Consider the following 12,220-nt stretch of genomic DNA (forward strand, 5'->3'; position numbering starts at 1 on the left):
TGAGGTAGGGACAGCTTCTCCCAGTGCCACTTTTGGTATTCTCATTTTCTGCCTTTTGATATTCTCATTTTCTGCTGGGCTGTAGCACATCCCTGCCCTTTATTGGGGAGCTCAGAATTGCCAGCACCTCAGTGCCAGCAGACCATGGCCCTGAGGAAGGAGGGAACCTGAGTGAGCCCAAACCTCTGCAGAGACACACAGGGTCCCTGTTGGGAAGGATGAAAGTTTGACAAGAAAGTCTCACAGATATGGATGCTTAGCAGAAAGATTTTTGAATGTAGAGTCTGATGAAGGAATAGAGATGGAAACAAGTTTTGATCTAGAAGAAAAGAATTGCTGAGCCAGTCTGACTGGATAACCAAGGAGGCAAAGGTTGATTGGAAGGGGTTTTTATGACTTAGAGCAAAGGATAAACCCACCCCAAACAAGAAGATGTTTTTACCAAGCAGAAAGAGAGCACAGGCAAACAAGGCAGCAAATGTGGCAAGTAGAAAAAAGGTCTCAGGATTTTGCACTGCAAGAAAACTGAAAAACAACTTCTAGCTTAAACTGTAATGCACTAACTTTTAGTGATTGGAGAACAGTAACATGAATGTGCTAATTACAGTAGTTATGATAGGCTATAGGTAAAAGGTATAGATTGGTTCTACTGTATTAAGATGCTCAGCAAAGAAAAGTCTATAATGCACTGTAACCAAACCCAAAGGGTGTCCAGGCCTGCCTGCAGCTGGAGCTGACAGCTGTGGGCACAGCTCTGTCACCCACAGCCCTGGACTGCTGTGACACCTTGGGTACAATAAACTGCATTTTGGAGAGCAGCCTGGAGCCCCACATCTCTCATTCAGGCTCTTACAGGTCCCATTCAGTGTCACCCCATGATGTCCTGCCCCTCAGTTCAGGTCACCTCCTGGGGAGGGGACAGCCACATTTGAGTCAGTAAAGATGATTTTCAAATTGCCATAAAACAGCTGGACACCAGAAGCCATGGGAGCTTTAACCATCCTGACCCTGCAACGTGAGATACAAACCAGAGTTTGTTCTCCTTGTTGGGCACGTAGAGATCAGAATTCCTGGATGCAAATCATGCTGGAGTGTTTTGGATAGCTGCTGCTTCTGGGAGCAAATGATCCTGAGACATTAAATTCTTTCAAATGTCCATGCAGCATGACATCAGTGCTGGCACTGAGATGTCTCTGTGTTCTGTCTCTCACCACTCTCTGCTTTTTCACTCTGCTTTTTGCAGGCCAGAAGCCACTAGATTTGCTGCTGATTGGAATAAACAAAATGCAGAGTCCCATCAGAGACTTAGGATTACTTAGAAGAAAAAGAGGAAAAAAAAAGAAAGAAAAAAAAAGCCTGTTCTAAATTTCAGTGCCTGTGGGAGATGAAACCATGAGCCCTCTCCAGAGCAGGCACTGTGTGAGTGTGGGTTTCTCCCAGTCTCAGTGCTGGGCCAAGCCCTCCTCCTCACAGGGATTTCAGTCTCTGCTCTCTCTTGGACAGGGAGGGAAATTAAAAACCCTGGTGACTTCATAAGGTGGAAAAGTGTCCACTTGTGAGAAAGCTTACACTGCCAAGCCCTTCTGAAAAGGCCCCATATTGGATGACAAGGTAATGTTTCTGTGAAATGTGGCATTGCAGGATGACTCCTAGCTAATAAATCAGTGATGATAAAATCCATTCCTCTAGGGAAGGATACAGATTCCTTTCTTGCCTGATGTCCATGGGCTTGATTTCTAAACATCTGTCGACTTCATTTCTTGTCATTGCTGTAGTAGCACCAAGAGCCAAAATCTTTGCTATTCATCTCTTGACACCATGCCTTGAAATGGTCATTTCTCCTCAGGCCTCAAAAAGGGCAGGACCTGGATGCTTTCCTCACCCCAGGGTCCTGGCCAGCCAGTCCTGCTGGCAGCAGGGAGGATTTAATTCCTCCTATGTCTAGTCCAGTGCTCTGGTGGGTATCTGAGCCTGCTGTCACAGCCCCAGCTCTGCAGGAAGCCTTTCCTCAAAGTGATGATAGGAATTTCACTGATTAGTGATCATTTTTAAGGTCACTCTTCATGTAAACACAGCTGCCCAAGGAAGTGGGAACCAATTCCCTTCTTTTTCCTTTGGGCAGCGCTGAAAAAATTTGGAATTATCTTGCAGTTGGTAAAATTAGAGGTCGACTTCTCAGACTTGGGATGTGCTTCCATATTGATGCCTCAAGTTTTGGCTTTTCTATTTTCACATTTTGTGCTGCTTTAGTGTGCGCATCTGAGCTTCACATCAGGGGATGCTGAGCTCTGTGCACAGAGCAGGGACACAAAACAATTCCTGCTCCAGCTGGGCACCAAGGACAAATGATCCAAATCTCAGCCCAAGAGCACAAACCCCGTGGGCTGGAGAGAGAAAAACAAGGATGGGACTGGATGGGCTAAAGCTGGAATGGGACAATGAACTGCAAGATGCAAATGGAGCAGAACTGATCAAAGTGAGAGACCCCGTGCCCGGCCGTGCATTTTGGGACCATTTTGGTTCATCTTGGGTGCAGCCCTGGCTGGGCTCTTGTGCTGCCCAAGGTGGATCCATGGAGGAGATCCTTTGAATAAATCCCTGCTTTATTCTGTAACTCTGCCCAGCCTCTGCTCCAGCTCTGCCTTCACAAGGCATCAATATCTTGAGCATGAGGCAGTTCCTTTGAGGCAAACTTGTGCAGGTAAATACCTGGGTTTGATGAGAGGAGCAAAGGGCTGGGAATTAGGCAGATGAGTGAATGTGTGTGGGACTGCAAATAAAGAAACACATTTGTGGGGATGTACCCAGAATTTTTGCCCAAACTGAGGAAGAGGGAGGAGCTGGATGTATAATGGGACAAACAGATCTCTGCATTTTCAAAGTGGTTTGAGGGAGAGTCAAAATCCTTAGAGAAATGTGTTTTACACCCATCATGCCTATGAGATAATGCAAATATTTCTGTTGTGAGCAGAAAATACTCTGTCAGTCCTGCTATTAGTGTGCCATTATCTAAGTAGCTTCAGATACCACATTGTTATCTAATAATTGATTTTAAAGTGCTTATTTGAAAGCTTTCCCAGCCATGTGCACACCTGCTGCTTCTCCCTGTAGCAGCTTCTTTAATTTCTCATGTACTGAATGCCAGGGGGATGCTAACAGAAAACACCAGTGGTCAGGACAGGGGAGAAGAAAAAGGAAAAAGAAAGATTTGCTCCCTGCTGTGTGCTGTGTCCTGCTTTCCCTGCTGGAGTGTGTGCCAGAATGGGCAGCAATAATTTCAGCCCCAGTTGCAGTGGTCTCAGAATCTCTGCTGCTCACAGTGACCCCAAGATGTGTTAGAAAGTCTCTTTTTCCCAGCCCAGCAGTCGAAGAAGGAGTCAGAACTCTTCTATTCTCATTCTCAAGGTTGTTTATTGTTTCTTATCTATAAAATTCTTTCTCTGGCCTACTGAGGTCCATTCAGCAGGACAGTCAGAGTCACTGTGCCTGCCCCCAGGGCAGTGTTATCTTTTTATACTAAAAACTACTTCCACAATATTTACCATAACTTCCCAATACCTATCACCTATGTTAGGCAGTGAGCTTCTACTCTAAACCAGTCCAAAAGTGCCAGCATCACCCAGAACATGGAAGCCAAGAAGAAGAATGAAAAAGGAAAGGCACACCCAAATTCCTCCATCTTGAGACCCCCAAGCCCCCATTCTGAAAACCTCAAAAATCTATTTTCCACCCTGTGACAAGCTAACTATTATTCTACTTAAATAGACTTGTAATTCTTCATATACAGGTGATAATTTGCTCCATGGGTCAAAATCAATTCTCTTGACTTGTAATTCTTCATATACAGGTGGTAATTTGCTCCATGGGTCAAAATCAAAGTCACAGGGGTCTTGGGCTCTGTGCCAAGGTCTCTGAGCCCCCCAGGCAGGGGCTCAAGTCCTCCAGGACAGCCAGAGGGATGTTCTGGCTTCTGGCACAGTGGGGCTCTGGGAGATGTAGCCCAGATGTGCTGCAGGAGCTGGGAAGGGCTGGAGGCAGCAGAGCCCAGTGCCAGGGGAGCAGCAGAGGTCAGCAGGGTGCTTGTGCCCATCTGCAGCAGCCTTGGAGCACATTCACGGAAATTCAAACAGCAGTGATTTGCTGTGGGGCCTCAGAGCACTGGGCTGCAGGGTTATGTGAAGCTCTTTGATTGTGGTTTGGGCCAGCAAGGTACAATTTTCTGCAGGACAGCCACATGGCTTGCAATGCCAATGACAGGGATTTTCTGCTGCTGTCACACAGTGACTGACAGCATCCAGGCCCCTCCAGCCACAGAATTCAGAGAATTCAGGAGTGGGAGCTCCTGCAACGTTGTCTGCAGAGCCAGCCACATCCTCTGTGACTTCTGTGCTGCCCACAAAACTAGGAATCAAGTGAAGGCTCAGATGTGTTGATGTGATGCAGATCTAACCCAGAGCTCCGGGTGGGGGTTCCCATTAGGTCCAGCCCCTGCTGAGAGAGAAATCCCCTGGGATGGGAGATGTGGGGGCTGTAGGAGGGGATGGACACTGAGGGCACCTGCCTGAAGCTGGGATGGGGTCTCTGGCTGTGGAGAGCTTCTGGGCCACACGGGATCTGTCCCTGAGTGTGGTGGGGTTTGCAGGGGTCTCAGGATGAGGGAAGAGATGAGAATCTTGACTCCATGTTTCAGAAGGCTGATTTATTATTTTATGATATATGTTATATTAAAAGAAAATTATATATTAAAACTACACTAAAGAAAGAAGAAAGGATTTCATCAGAAGGTTAGCAAAGGAAAGGAATGGAATGATAATAAAATCTTGTGACTGCTCACAGCCTCGACACAGGTGGCTGTCATTGGTCATCGAGTAAAAACAATTTCACATGTTGGTTAAACAACTCTTCAAATCACATTCTAAAGCAGCAAAACATGAAGAAGCTGAAGCTTTTCAGCTTCTCAGGAGAAAAAAATCCTAGCAAAGGATTTTTCAGAAAATATGTCCGTGACACCTGAGCAGTCTTTACATCCATTTGTGCATTACAGGTGTAATAAAGTGATTGCAAATGCTGCTTTCCTCCCCAGGGTGTGCAGAACCCAGGCCTTGTCCCCATCTTGCTTGAGCTGGGTTTGCTGGCTGCAATGTGCCCCTGACAAACTGCTGCTGTTGAGGTTTTTCCAATCAAATGGGTGCAGAGAAAATAGAAATTCACAGTATCCCAATACATCTTTCTGTTTTAGGGCTGATGAAGGGCAAATTGTTCCTCTCTGTGTGTGGCGGTGTTCACAGGGGTCCCAGGACAAGAGAAGAGATGAGAATCTTGACTCAAAGTTTCAGAAGGCTGATTTATTATTTTGTGATATATATTATATTAAAAGAAATTGATATATTAAAACTGTACTAAAAGAACAGAAGAAGGGATTTAAGCAGAAGGCTTGAAAGGAATAGAAAGGAATGGAATGATGATAAAATCTTGTGACTGACCAGAGAGTCTGAGCCAGCTGGGCTGTGATTGGCCATTAATTAGAAACAACCACATGAGCCCAATCCCAGATGCACCTGTTGCATTCCACAGCAGCAGATAATCATTGGTTGCAGTTTGTTCCTGAGGCCTCTCAGCTTCTCAGGAGAAAAGATTTTAACGAAAGGACTTTTCATAAAATATGTCTGTGAGATATTTTAGGGGGTTTTAGGTGCTATTATTCCAGGCTTTTGTGTTCCCCTGGCTTGGCTGAGCTGGTTTGGCACAGAGGTGTGCAGATGTTGCTAAGCAGATGTGATACAGACCTCTGGGAAAGTCTTGGAAAATTCTGTGAGTGAAAGTCAGGGCTGGTGGGTTTTGAATGTCTCCAGTGACCCTTTACCCAAAGAATCACTTTACTCTTTCCAGGACTGAAAAACAGCTCTGTTATCTCTTGGTTTTGTTATTTTATTTACATTTTATATATACAAATATTTTATTTATATATTTAAATATTTTATATTTTATATTTAAATATTTTATTTCTATATTTTAAAGTTGTAAGGAAAAGAGGAAGTTTGTGGGGTTTTTTGTTTTTGTGTTTTTTATAGAGGTGTGCTTAGTATTTTAGTGGTTGAAAGTTTTGTATTATTTTCTTTGAATGTTTTGAATATAAAATTATGATATTTTATTTTTAGTTTTTGTGAAATATATATGTTTAAATTATTATTAAAATTAAATTCTATATATAATTTTTATGTATCATAATTATTACATTAACTAGAAGGTAAAAATTTAATAGTAATTTTTAATTTTAGAGATTTATTATAATTATAATATAATTTTAATATTATTTTATTTAATTTTATGTTTGAGATGTGGTTTTGTTTTTTAATAAATCAGTTTGTGGTTGATCCATCAGGAATGTTAGTTAACACAGTGGGTTAGCAGGAATATGGTGCTTTTGCTCACATGCACAGCCACAATCACTCCACTCCTCTGCCTCTGCCAAAAGGACCATCCAGCTGCTCTTCCAAACACTTCCATGCTGACATGACCACATTCATATGCCCAGAGCTCTGCATCTGCTCTCCCACGTGGTTTCTCTGCTCTCCACAGAGAGTTCTGGATCCCCCTCAGTGGGCACTGAGAGCCCTTTCCCCCTGTGCCATGCCCAGCCCTGAATGAGAGCTACACATTCACAAGAAGTCCAGAAATAAATGGAATGGAGACAGAGAAACCTCCACAGGAGTGGAGCTGCCTTGGATGGTGCCAGAACAATCCTGTTCTGCATCCCCTGCCAAGCTTCACTCTGAGCAAATGTCTGCCACTTCATTCAGCTGGGGTCTATTTTTCTTCCATTTAAAAGAGAGCCCTTATAAACATCACTGCAGCTCGGGGGAGACGTGCCAAGGATAACTCAGCACTGTCGGGAGCAGCACAGGGCTGAGCAGGGCTCCCATTTCAGCAGTGTTCCTGTTTAATCAGAGTTCCCATTTCAGCAGTGTTCCTGTTTAATCAGTGTTCCCATTTCAGCAGTGTTCCTGTTTAATCAGTGTTCCCATTTCAGCAGCATTCCCATTTTATCAACATTCCCATTTTGGCAGTGTTCCCATTTCGGCAGGGCTCCTATTTTATCAACATTCCCATTTCAGCAGCATTCCCATTTTATCAACATTCCCATTTCGGCAGTATTCCCATTTCATCAGCATTCCCATTTTGGCAGCGTTCCCATTTCAGCAGCATTCCCATTTTATCAACATTCCCATTTCAGCAACACTCCCATTTTATCAACATTCCCATTTTATCAACATTCCCATTCCATCAGCATTCCCATTTCAGCAGCATTCCCATTTTTTCAGTAGTCCCATTTCAGCAGCATTCCAATTTCATCAGTATTCCCATTTTATCAACATTCTCATTTCAGCAGCACTCCCATTTCAGCTCACTTTCTTTCTCTCCCATTTCCCATTTTCAGCTCCTGTTTCAGCTCTCCTCCCACTTCAGGCTTTCCCTCAGCCTCACCCACAGCCAGGAGAAGCCAAACCTCTGGGGCTGAAGCTGTTGTGCCCTTTGCCAGGCAGATGATTTTGGCTCCTGGCCTTGGGGAGAGCTCTGAGGTCTCCCTGCTTGCACCCAAAAATTACTTGCTCCCTTTCCCAACCAACCTGGCAGACCCTCTCTCTTCTTGGAAATGATTTTGCTCAGAAATAAAGAAAACACAGAGCTGTGTGTTGGTTTATGCCAAAGAGAGGATCCAAGGGGTATAGGGCATACTGTTGTTTCATGCATTGATCTCAAAGGACTTCAGGATGGAAATTAAATTTTTTTTGAGCTTTTCTTTGTCAACAGCAATGCAGCAGTGCTGGTTCAGGGCTCAGGGCTGGGAGTGGAGCTCATCTTCCCTCAGGAGAGGCAGAGGGGACACTCTGCTGTCACTGTGATATTCTCTGAAAAATCCCTTCACCAGGATTTCTTCTCCTGGGAAGCTGAGAGGCCTCAGAGGAAAAGGAAAACAATTCTTATCTCATTTGCTTCTCCTGTGTTGTGCTCACGTGGAATGTGTTTGGAGATTGTTTACCCACAGGTGATTGTTCCATTGGATTCTGCTGTGAGTTGTTTTGACTCTTTGGCAGGAGGTATATATTTATAAAATATAATACATAATATGTATAAAATATAAAATATAATAAACATATAATATCTAAAATATATTCTATATTATAATATAGAATATATAATGTATATATAATGAATATATATATATATATATATATATATATATATATATATATATTTGATATATATATATATAAAATTAGGAAAAAAAACCCCAAATATTTGCTTTATATTATTAGCTACTTTCAGTGTCCTGTTGTCACTGTCGTATTTTCTGGAAAATCCCTTCGCCAGGATTTCTTCTTTTGGGAAGCTGAGAAGCCTCAGGGGAAAATGAAAACAATAATTATCTGATTGCTTCTCCTGTGTTTTGCTGCTTTGGAATGTGGTCTGGAGATTGTTTGTCCAACAGGTGCATGTTTGATTGGTTTCATGTGAATTGTTTTTACTTAATGACCAATCCCCATCAGCTGTGTCAGACTCTGAGGAGTCAGTCATGAGTTTTTCATGATCATTCTTGTTAAGCCTTCTGTCTGTATCCTTTCTGTATTCTTTAGTATAGTTTAGTATAGCATTCTTTAATACCATATCAAAATATAATAAATCAGCCTTCTAAGAACATGGAGTCGGATTCATCATTTTCCTCCTTCGTCCTGGGGACCCAGAAACTACCACACCCTGCCCCACAGCTCCTGGTGTTTGGAGCTCAGGCCTTGGAGAGAGGAGCTGTTCTGGAGGAGTTCTTCAGCCCCCAGGGGACACCCACAGCCCTTCTCCATCCTGGTCTGGCAGACTCTTACCCCAAAACTCTTCTCCTCTGTGGACACCACCTTGTTTCTCAGCTGTGTGGGGAGATTTGGTTGCTCTGAGGTTCCCAGATATTTTGCCATTTGCTGAGTTTCAGCACAGCACACCCAGAAGCTCCCAGGCTCATGTGGAATAGCCCCAGAAAAGACAATTTCTGCATTTTTTAATCCTACAAAGCCAGTTTTCAGGTGACTGGGCTGCTGCACTGGGTGTCAGTGCAGCTCTGGGATATGCCGTGCATAACTCAAGCTCCCAAAGCTGCAAATTCAGCAGCTTCTCTAAGGAGAAAAAACTGCATTTAACTAATCCTGGGTCATCTGAGCATCATTAGCTTTCCTGACTTATGCCTTTCCTGCAAACTGATCCCTTTGGGCAGCATTTTTACATGTCACTGATGGATTTACCTGACCAGTGGAGAAACTCTAAAGATGCCAGTGCAGCTCTTCCATAAGTGCATATCCAGAGATATCCATTCTTTTCACAGCAGGGCAGAAAAGCTGCTTTCTTACTCAATGAAAGAAAAAAAAGGAAAAAAATAAGGAAATTTGCTGCAATGACTCTGGAGGCAGCTGCATAATCTGGCTCAGGAAGGGCAGAGCCATCTCACAGAGGGTAGCAAGTACAGGGTGAGGTCTGTGTGGGAAATGAATTTGTAGAAAATTCTTAAAACCTAACAAAAAACTTACATAATATACATCTATATACAAACCTCAAGATAAAAAATACTAACTTTAAAATACCATAAAATAAAATAAACACTATTAAAAGAAAAATAAAATTAAAAACAAGTTTCAAAAAATAACCTTAAAAATAAAACTAAGTACTTAAAAAAAAACCTATAAAAATACATTATAGTAAAAGTAGCAGCTTTTACTATAAAAACAAAACTATAAAAAATACATTATAGTAAAAGCAGTAGCTGCATAACCTGGCTCAGGAAGGGCAAAGCCATCTCACAGAGGTGGTAACAAGCACAGGGTGAAGTCTGTGTGGGAAATGAATTTGTAGAAAGTTCTTAAAACCTAACAAAAAACTTACATAATATACGTCTATATACAAACCTTAAGATAAAAAATACTAACTTAAAAAGACCATAAAATAAAACAAACATTGCTAAAATAAAAATAAAACTAAAAGCAAATTTCAAAAAATAACCTTAAAAATAAAACCAAATACTTTCACAGAATCACAGAATCACAGAATTTATAGGTTGGAAGAGACCTTTAAGATCATCGAGTCCAACCCATGTTCTAACACCTCATTTAAGAAAATAAAACTATAAAAAATACATTATAGTAAACTTACAAAAAATAATTTTAGATAATTAGCTTTAAAGCATTTCCGACATTGTATAAACAGAAACTAATAAACCAAAAAACATTTATAATGTATTCTAATTAAAAAATAGTTAACTTCTAATTGTAATAACGTAAATGATAACATCTATATTGTCTCACCCTTCCCATAAAACAAAAAAAAAAACCAAACCAAAAAAGTTTTTAAAACACCTCTCCATTGCCCCTCTCTAAATCAAAAAAACTCTTAATCCAACAGTTTGTTCTGCTGCAGAGACAATGCCCTGTCCCTTCCTTGCTCAGGAACAGGGATGGTGGGTGGTGCTGTGGGCAGCTTTGTACAGGATTAAAGCCTCTCTCTAGAAAATACCTTTGCTTTCACCATTAGCAGCTGAAATCTGTTGTTTGTGCCACTCTGCTTTTGAAGTCACTGCTTACATTTGTGGCCCCACTGTTCTGAGCATCTTCTGCACAGGCTTTGCAAGGAGTACTCAGTGTCCTGGGGAATTTGTGTCCTGAATAGAGGGACAAAACTGGAGGAGAGAAAAGGCAGGTTAGTGATGAGAATCCCAAACACAGAAAAGCTGATTGACTGGCCTGGGTTCACCTGAAAGGCTGTGTTGGAGCCAGTTTCACCAAAATTCCTCCAGTTTCAGCCAAGTGTCTTCAGCACATCTCCATTGCTCCCCTCCATGCTGTGGGGATGGGGATTTAAGAGTACACAGCCTCAAGCTGCACCAAGGGAAATACAGGTTGGATATCAGGAAAAAGTTTGTACAGAAAGGGTGATAAAGTTCTGGAATGTTCTGCCCAGGGAGGTGGTGGAGTCCCCATCCCTGGGTGTGTTTAACAAAGCCTGGATGTGGCACTGGGGGCCAGGGTTTAGTTCAGGTGTTGGGGCTGGGTTGGACTCGATGATCCTGAAGGTCTCTTCCTGTAGCCACATTTCTCCTCACAGAGAAAAGCAAGGCACAATTCTTCCCAAGAATATTTCTGGGTTTCACATTCTCTGAACCTCAGAGAAAGGAAAAACAATTGCTGTGCCTGTGTTTGTGCAAAAGTAGGATGCAATATGGAGATTGTTTACCCAAAGTGATGGTGTTTTGTTTCCTTGGCCTGTCAGGGCCAAGTGTGTAGCCCCACATTTCTCTTCACAGAGAAAAGCAAGATGCAATTCTTCTCAAGAATATTTTTACCTCATTTGCTGTGCCCGTGTTTGTGCAAAAGTAGGATGCAAAATGGAGATTATTTATCCAAAGTGATGGTGTTTTGCTCCCTTGGCCTATCAGGGCCAGGTGTGTGCGTGTGTCGGGACTGGGACTGTTGAGTCACAGTCACGAGATTCAGAGCACTTGGGTGCAGGGTTGAGTGCTTGGCAGAATCAGTTTAGATATATAATATAATATAATATAATATAATATAATATAATATAATATAATATAATATAATATAATATAATATGCTTTCTGATAAGATGGAGTCAGATGCATCATTCTCTCCCCTCATCAGGGGCTCCCTGCAAATTCGATATTTCCGACCTGGTAATTCTATGAATTCTGTGAATTCTTCATGTGGGAAGGGTACAATCACCACCTCCTGCTCATGAGAAGGGTGTTTTGTTCTTCAGGTGTTGGGATATAAGTTAATATTTTGCTTTTCATCACCTTTGAGAAGGTTCTTTTCCTCCAAAGGAACTGTTTAAGGCAGGTATTTGTGATTCTTAAGCTATGCAAGACCATCCTCAATCACTGCAAACCTAGGCTTGGGAGCCTGTGGGTTTCTCTTTTTGGTCAAGGATTTTAATATTTTGGTGTTCCTGCAGAGTGGAAAAAGAGCCTTTAGATCTCTGCTGGCTGATCACAGCTGCTCCATGCACTGCAGTCATTTTTTACTTTAACCTGGGCAGGGAGCCTGAGGGTGGGAGCCCCATGGGTGGGATGGAGCCCAACTGGGCACAGACATGCCCAACCTTCCTGAGCAAGACAACCATAAAAAACAACTTCAGTGGGGTCTGCATGGGTGTCCAAAATCCTGCTGGT

Source organism: Molothrus aeneus, chromosome 25 (assembly GCF_037042795.1).
Source record: "Molothrus aeneus isolate 106 chromosome 25, BPBGC_Maene_1.0, whole genome shotgun sequence".
Lineage (NCBI taxonomy): Eukaryota > Metazoa > Chordata > Aves > Passeriformes > Icteridae > Molothrus > Molothrus aeneus.